General features: G+C 38.4%; 1 protein-coding gene across 3 annotated transcripts in view; it reads right to left on the reverse strand.

Annotated features, from left to right (window-relative positions):
* The window catches only part of Hepacam2 (HEPACAM family member 2), a 36,265-nt gene that overhangs the window by 5,838 nt on the left and 23,507 nt on the right, over positions 1-6,920 (reverse strand). The gene's annotated exons all lie outside the window — the stretch shown is intronic.

Consider the following 6,920-nt stretch of genomic DNA (forward strand, 5'->3'; position numbering starts at 1 on the left):
ATAAAATACTTGAAGCCAGGCTAGTGAGGTGGCACATCAGGTAAAAGTGCTTATGGCACAAACCTGATGGCAGGAGTTTGATCCCTGGAACCCATCATGGAAGGAGAAATCTGACTCTTGAAAATTTCCTTTGACCTGCACATGTTCACTGTGTGATTTGTGTTCACATATACAACACACACGCACACACACACTCACTCACTCACTCACTCATAAATAAATAAATTAATTAAAAGTTAAAAATTTAAAGTCCCACTTTGTAACTAAAATTCACTTTGTTTTGGAAGCTATTCTCTTTGTTGCACTCCCTATATTAAGCATAATGTAATAGCTACATTATATTTGCTGAGTGCTTACAATGTACAAAGAAAGCTCTGTTCTAAGGGTGCATGAACCATAGTAACTCACTGAATCTTAATAATTTTATTGAGGAGATATTGTTTTATCATCTCTTCTTCTGGAGAAGGAAGTTGAGGCTTGTCCCAAGTCATTCAGGCTGTAAAGTAGTAGCTAGGATTCCAGGCTCTTAATATTTCATGCTGCCTCTCTAGTATTATTTTAACACAACTTATTGACATGGATAGGTTAATACCAGCCCCAGACTATGATATACTTAGTCATATATTAACCTGTAGAGTAGGAAGTGCTGTGATCTCCAAAAGATGGTTTCCATATTACTACATGACTCTGATATTGATGGAGAAATGACTTGTCTGCCCAGATTGAGGTGGAATACAATGCCATGTGATGCCACTTCTAGACATGAATAGCTTGGGAATCTGGGTGTGGTAAAGAGCATAGTGGTCACCCAGTCCTACAATAGATGCCTAGTCAGCATCTGTCCTCTTCCTCCATAAAGTCTCTGTTAAGGTCTCCAGCAGTCAAGATAAGGTAGCCCTCAGTCTTCTCTCAGTATGGGATTATCTGAATTCTATTTCTTTTCCTATCCGACTATCATTTTAAATCTCCTAGTCTTTCCCTAATGTGGCATAGATTGTATATGCCAAACTCCAATAAATAGGTCATTGGAATTATGCTATTTCTTCTAAATTTCCCATACGATGCTATTCTCATACCTCTCCCTTCACCTCCCACTCCCTGTTTTCTGGGAGAGGGTTTCACTACACAGCCCTGACTGAACTGGAACTTGCTATATAGACCAGTCTGACCACCAACTAACAGAGAACCTACTGCTTCTGCCTCCTGAGAACTGAGATTAAAATTTTGTGCTGCCATGCCCAGCATCACATTCCATTTAAGTCCAAGAGAAAAACAATGTTGTTTTTCACTATGAAAAAATCTTCATCTCTGATGTGAAATGTGCACATTTCTGGTATGCATTTAGAACATTGCATTCTTGTAATGCCTTATGTGGAAAAGAGCAGTGTGATATTTATTGCTTTTAAAATGGGAAATTAGAGCCAGTGAGATGGCTCAGCAGTTAAAAGTACTTGGTGCTAAGCTTCGTGACCTGAGTTTGATTCTGGAACCCGTGTGGTGGAAGGTGAATAATGACTCCCACATGTTGTTCTCTGCCACATGTGCCGTGATGCACACATGTACACACACACTCTACCTAGTTCATATTAGTAACTCATTCTCAAAGAAAATTGTGTATAAATATATATAGGAGTCATAGATTTTTTTGATATAAGGGACGTGTAGCAAGTAATTTATAAGTGATAATAATGTGTAACACATTTCATTGCTAATTTCATATAGATGATTGATTCTTAGAGTGCTTTCGATTTTTGTTGAGTTCTTTTATATGTAGTCAACCTACGGGTGATACTCAACCATGATATGACAAAATTAGACTTCAAATAAATGTTTGATTAAAATCCAATTCAGTGGAGAAATTGCTTGCATCAGTGATGAGCAAACATGGTGTTAATATGGTACTGACCCCAACATGGAAAACATTGGAACTGCATTCAATAACTTTGTTCAACTAAATGAAAATTTTTGAATACTAAAGGAATTTCTCTTCAAGGTTTTTCATGCCGTAAATAATGTAATAGCTACACCCAATGGCTTGAAATTTAGTCTGTGTTATTTTTTTCTCTATCATTTTCTCAATCAAAGACAATCTAAGTATAGACAACATTCTCTGAGCTTTGAAAAGTAATAGCTTCATTATTACTAAGTTCAAAATATTTCATTGAAATTTCATATTTGTAGTGGTTTGAATAAGAATGGCCCCCAGAGGCTCCAAGTATTTGAACATTTTGTCTCCAATTGGTAGTACTGTTTTGGAAGGTCTTGGAAGGTGTAGCCTTGCTGGAGGAAGCATGACACTGGAGGCAGGCTTAGAGAGTCTTAAGCCTTGTTGGATTTCCAGTCACACACTGCTTCCTGTGCCTGTTTGAAGATGTGAGCTGTTCTCTTTCTGTTCCAGCCACCTCTGCTGCCATGCCTCCCCTCCATGAAGGACTTTTGCCTCTTTGGAACCGTAAGCTAAATAAATTCTTGCTTGGTCACGATGTTTTATCATAGAAACAGGAAAGAAACTAGAACAATATTCAATCTATGCCTTATTGAGAAGTAGCTTCATTTCATTAAGTTTTGGTGATCTTCTAGTTTGGTTCTGTTATTCATTTTTAGTTTAATTCCATTCCAATATGTAACATGTAGAGCTGTGTTGTTTTTTTAAAAAAATCATCAAATAAGTGATTTCATGAAATGAGAGTAGCTCCTGAAGTTGTTATATGTGGAATTGTGTACTATTCCAGTTAGGTCAGGTTGATTTTCTCTATTCCATTAGTTATTGAGAGAAGTATATCAAAATCTCCTGTTTTGTGGGCTTTTCATTTTCTGATGTTTTCCCTACCTGTTAGATATATTTGAAGCTATGCTGTCAGATGCATACAAATTCCAATTTTTTATGCTTTCCTGCTGACCATTTACTCATGCAATGTCTACTTCTTATCCAAAGTAATGTTTTTTTGTCCTAAATAATGTATTTTATGTGTTATCTGAAATTGTCATAAGTATGTAACATTTCCTCTGGTTGCTTTCTGTTTTCTTGTTTATTCTTTTATGATAAAGTACAAATCTTGTAAGTAGCAAACGGTATTTTAAAATCCAAATAGACAACATTTGTCTTTACATTAGAGTATATTTAGTTCATTAATAATACAAACATTTTCTACATTTTTTTCTTTCCATTTTCTTGTCTTAATTTGCTTAATCAGAATTAATCAAGGTTTTATTCTTTTTTGCCTATTAGTTGCACTCTTTTGTCTCTTAGACTTTAGAGACTTAAAAATGCCTTAGTCAAAATAGTTACTTTTGGGCTGGGGAGATGGCTCAGTGGGTAAAGTGCTGGCCATGCAAGCATGAGGAGCTGACTTTGGATCCCCAGAACCCACATAAAGATGTGCATGGTAGCACGTATCTGTAATCTCAGTGCTCCAGTGATGAAATAGGAGGGGAAGAAAGACTCCCTGAAGCTCGTGAGCCAGATACCTTGATGAACAACAGAGAGTCTGTTTCAAACAAGTAGGAAGGCAAGAACTGATACCCAAGGTTGGCCTCTGACCTTTACATGCACACTGATACATGTGTGCCTGCACTGATACCCAGAAACATGCTAATACATATCATATACACACAAAGTTAAAAAATTGTTACTTTTATCCATTATTGTTTTTTTTCTATTTCCACAATGTAAGAATAAGCTCTCTTAAAGGTGGAGTATCTATGACTCCAGGATTCTGATTTAAATCTAGCAATCTCTGACTATAACTCAACTCTCTTTCCATTACTCTGACCTGCCAATTATACAGAGAGAGAAATGCAGCCCCCAAATAATCTCAGTACTTCCCGTTGGAGCCTTAACAAATAAATTCTTTCTCTATGCTACTCTATCTCCGGTTTGGTGAGATATTCATATTTCACTGAGAGTTCTTCAGTTGCAACATGCCCAGACATTGTTTCCCATGTTGTTCTTCTTTATAGAACTGGTTTCCACATTATTATTCTTCACAGGGTGTAATTTTGGAAGCTCAACAAAGACTAGTCAGTTTCACTAGAAGACAATCAGTGTAGAAGGGTGCACACTCTGCACTGGTTCTCAGTAAGAGAGAGGCAAATAGAATGCTGAGACACTAGAAGCAATTTTGAAAAGGCAATTAAGGAAGAAAAACCTATTAAAATACCAGTAATAGAATAGAAAGATTCAAGACACGTGATTTGGGAACTGCTTTTAGCAAATGAACTAGTTCTTATTTTAGATCTGATATTAAAATTAAAGAAATTTTCAGACAATGCACAGTTACATATATATGACATAAGTTTATAAGACCAGATGCATATTTGCATATTTGATTCTCATTTACTTGCTATAATTGTATGATATTAGTAATAACAAAAATAAAAAATGACATTACACACACACACATATGTACAGATAAAGAAGTAGTAGTCCTGGGGCTGGAGAGTTGGCTCAGCAGTTAAGAGTACTTGCTGCTCTTGAAGAGGAGGACCCTGGCTTGGTTCTTAGCACCCATGTGGTGAGTTACAATCATTTGTAACTGCAGTTTCAGGGGATCTGATGCCCTCTTCTGGCCTCCTTAAGCACCAGGCATGCATATGTCATTTATATACATGCAGGAGGAATACTCATACACATAAAATAAAAATAAATAAAATTTAAAAAGTAGTAGTCTCAAATATTTGACATAGTAAGTTCTAGAACAGAGGTTGGAGTATGGCTTTTCTCCTGACTTGGAGTTCAATTTTTTTTGTCCTGTTAATCTGTGTTTAAAAAATGATTTCTGCAACTGTCGATGAGGTGTTTTATAAGTCAGCTTTCCCCCTGACTTTTAGTGAAAGGAATTTTATTCAATGCAGCCATAATAGGAGAGGTCCAGTAATCCCCTAAAGTCCATCTGCAGGGTACTGATGTGATACTGAGGTTTAAACAGGAGGCAAGAGGTATACCTAGCTAAGCAGTCTTAGCCAAGGAGAGATCCTGGTCATCATTGCCTGGCTCAAATCTCTCCTGCCAAGTGGTCTGACAACTTGTCAAAATTATATAAAATATCTCTCTGGGAGACAAGTTCCCTTTCTGGCTGGACCAGGGACCTAAACTTTTCCTTCTCTCAGCATGAGACCGCGTGTGTGTGTGTGTGTGTATGTGTGTGTGTGTGTGTGTGTGTTTGTGAGAGAGTGAGGGTGTATGTCTGTGTGCCTGTGTGTGAGTGTGTGGTATTTCTGTGCTGGTGCCCATGGAGGCCAGAAGAGCAAGTGTCAGATCCCCTGGAGCTGGTTGGGAGCCACCTGATGTGGGTGCTAGGATCTGATACCCATCCTCCGGAAGAGCAGCAAGTGCTCTTAAAGCCTGAGCTATTTCTGATAATTCTAATTTTCACAGCAAACTTCAGCTGCTTCCTCCCTTCCCTCCATGATAGCCATACCGTCAAAATTCAGAACCCGTAAGGAAGGAACTCAGTGCTAATTTTTTCTATTTGATTTCCTATGATGTGACTTTTTATGAATAAAAATGCCAGAAAACATTCTAGTATATTATAGTCTTGGCAATTTTTTTATTTTCTTAAAATTAAAAATGTGTTAATGATGACTATTTCAGAGCACTTTTCTTTCCCATGATAGTTTCACTCTGGCACCAACCTGCCAGATACTTCCACTTTCTAAAACCTGGCAACAGGTTTAACACACAACAGTTGGATGTTTTGCCCTAAGGTACAGAGGACACCCCGGCCCCTTCGTTTTAAACTTCCTTTCCCTTTGACAAGTAGTTACTTAAGTAACAGAATTTGCACATTCTGTTCTATAGAGGATTGTGCCCTGCCTGTCTTCCCTTTTCATGTCTTTAGACTCTTTCCCTATTACCCTCTTGCCCATTCTCATTGGCCTCTGTCTGTAATCAGAGTCCCACATTGTAATGACCAGTGCCTGTCAGTCTAAAACCTTGGCTGGGGTGAAGGCGAGTGTCCTCTCCATTAAGAGCAAGGAATGCAGATGATCCTGTCTGAGAGCAAATGGTCTTTCCTGCCCCACTCCTCAAGCACACAATGGTTTCCTGATCTTGTCTTTGCTTCTCTATCCAGAACACAAGTCATGAGACATTTGCTGTGGTCTCAGCCCCAGGCAAGTGAATTTTTGGATGGATGAACTTCTAGACCCCAGCTTGAAAATAGTATATTAGGAAAACTCTGGCCCTATCACCCTGTTGTGGAAACCCGTAATGCAGTTCTGGGCACTTGCTCTTTTCTTTCTCCTTCCAGAGAGTGTGTGCTATTCACTTGCACATAGCATGCCATTTTCCCCATTATTTAAATGTGATGGACTCATTTATCAAAGCCTGAGTGCAAAACCTATTTGCCCCCTCCTTAGGCAAACAAATAAAATGGAATAACATGTTAAGTGTAAATATGGGCAAGAGGTGTGGTGTCCATGGTATCGCTACCCTGCTGTTTGCGACTGCACCCAAAACAGGACAGCCATATGCTACCAGCCAGTGTGTCTATTTCTAGATCAGAATGGAGTCCTGAGAACTCTTCCATCCAATCTGTTCACTGGTGATGGCAGCTGCCCTATGATGGCAGTGTCCCTATGGAGATGAAGGTGTCATCCTGAGCCTGTATTACTACCACACTTCTCCATGGCCACACCTGACAGACACAGTCATTCTGTGGTAGGTGCTCAAACAGCTATTATTAAACAGCTCAGGGTCTAGATGTCAAGGCTGAAGTTCTATCTCGCTTTTTTATCTCCAGGGGTTCAGAGTAAAATATAATCTACTGGAGAACTTGAGAAATTTGTAGTGAAATAGGAGAAATTAATAAATTTCTTTTCCTATCTTGAGTCCATGTGTCTTCAGGGAATTGTGATTATACACTTCAATGTCTTCATTAAATATAAACTTTTAAATTCCAAGCAGATGGTTATATTTA

This window comes from Nannospalax galili, unplaced genomic scaffold (assembly GCF_000622305.1).
Source record: "Nannospalax galili isolate Female #2095 unplaced genomic scaffold, S.galili_v1.0 scaffold85, whole genome shotgun sequence".
Classification (NCBI taxonomy): Eukaryota; Metazoa; Chordata; class Mammalia; order Rodentia; family Spalacidae; genus Nannospalax; species Nannospalax galili.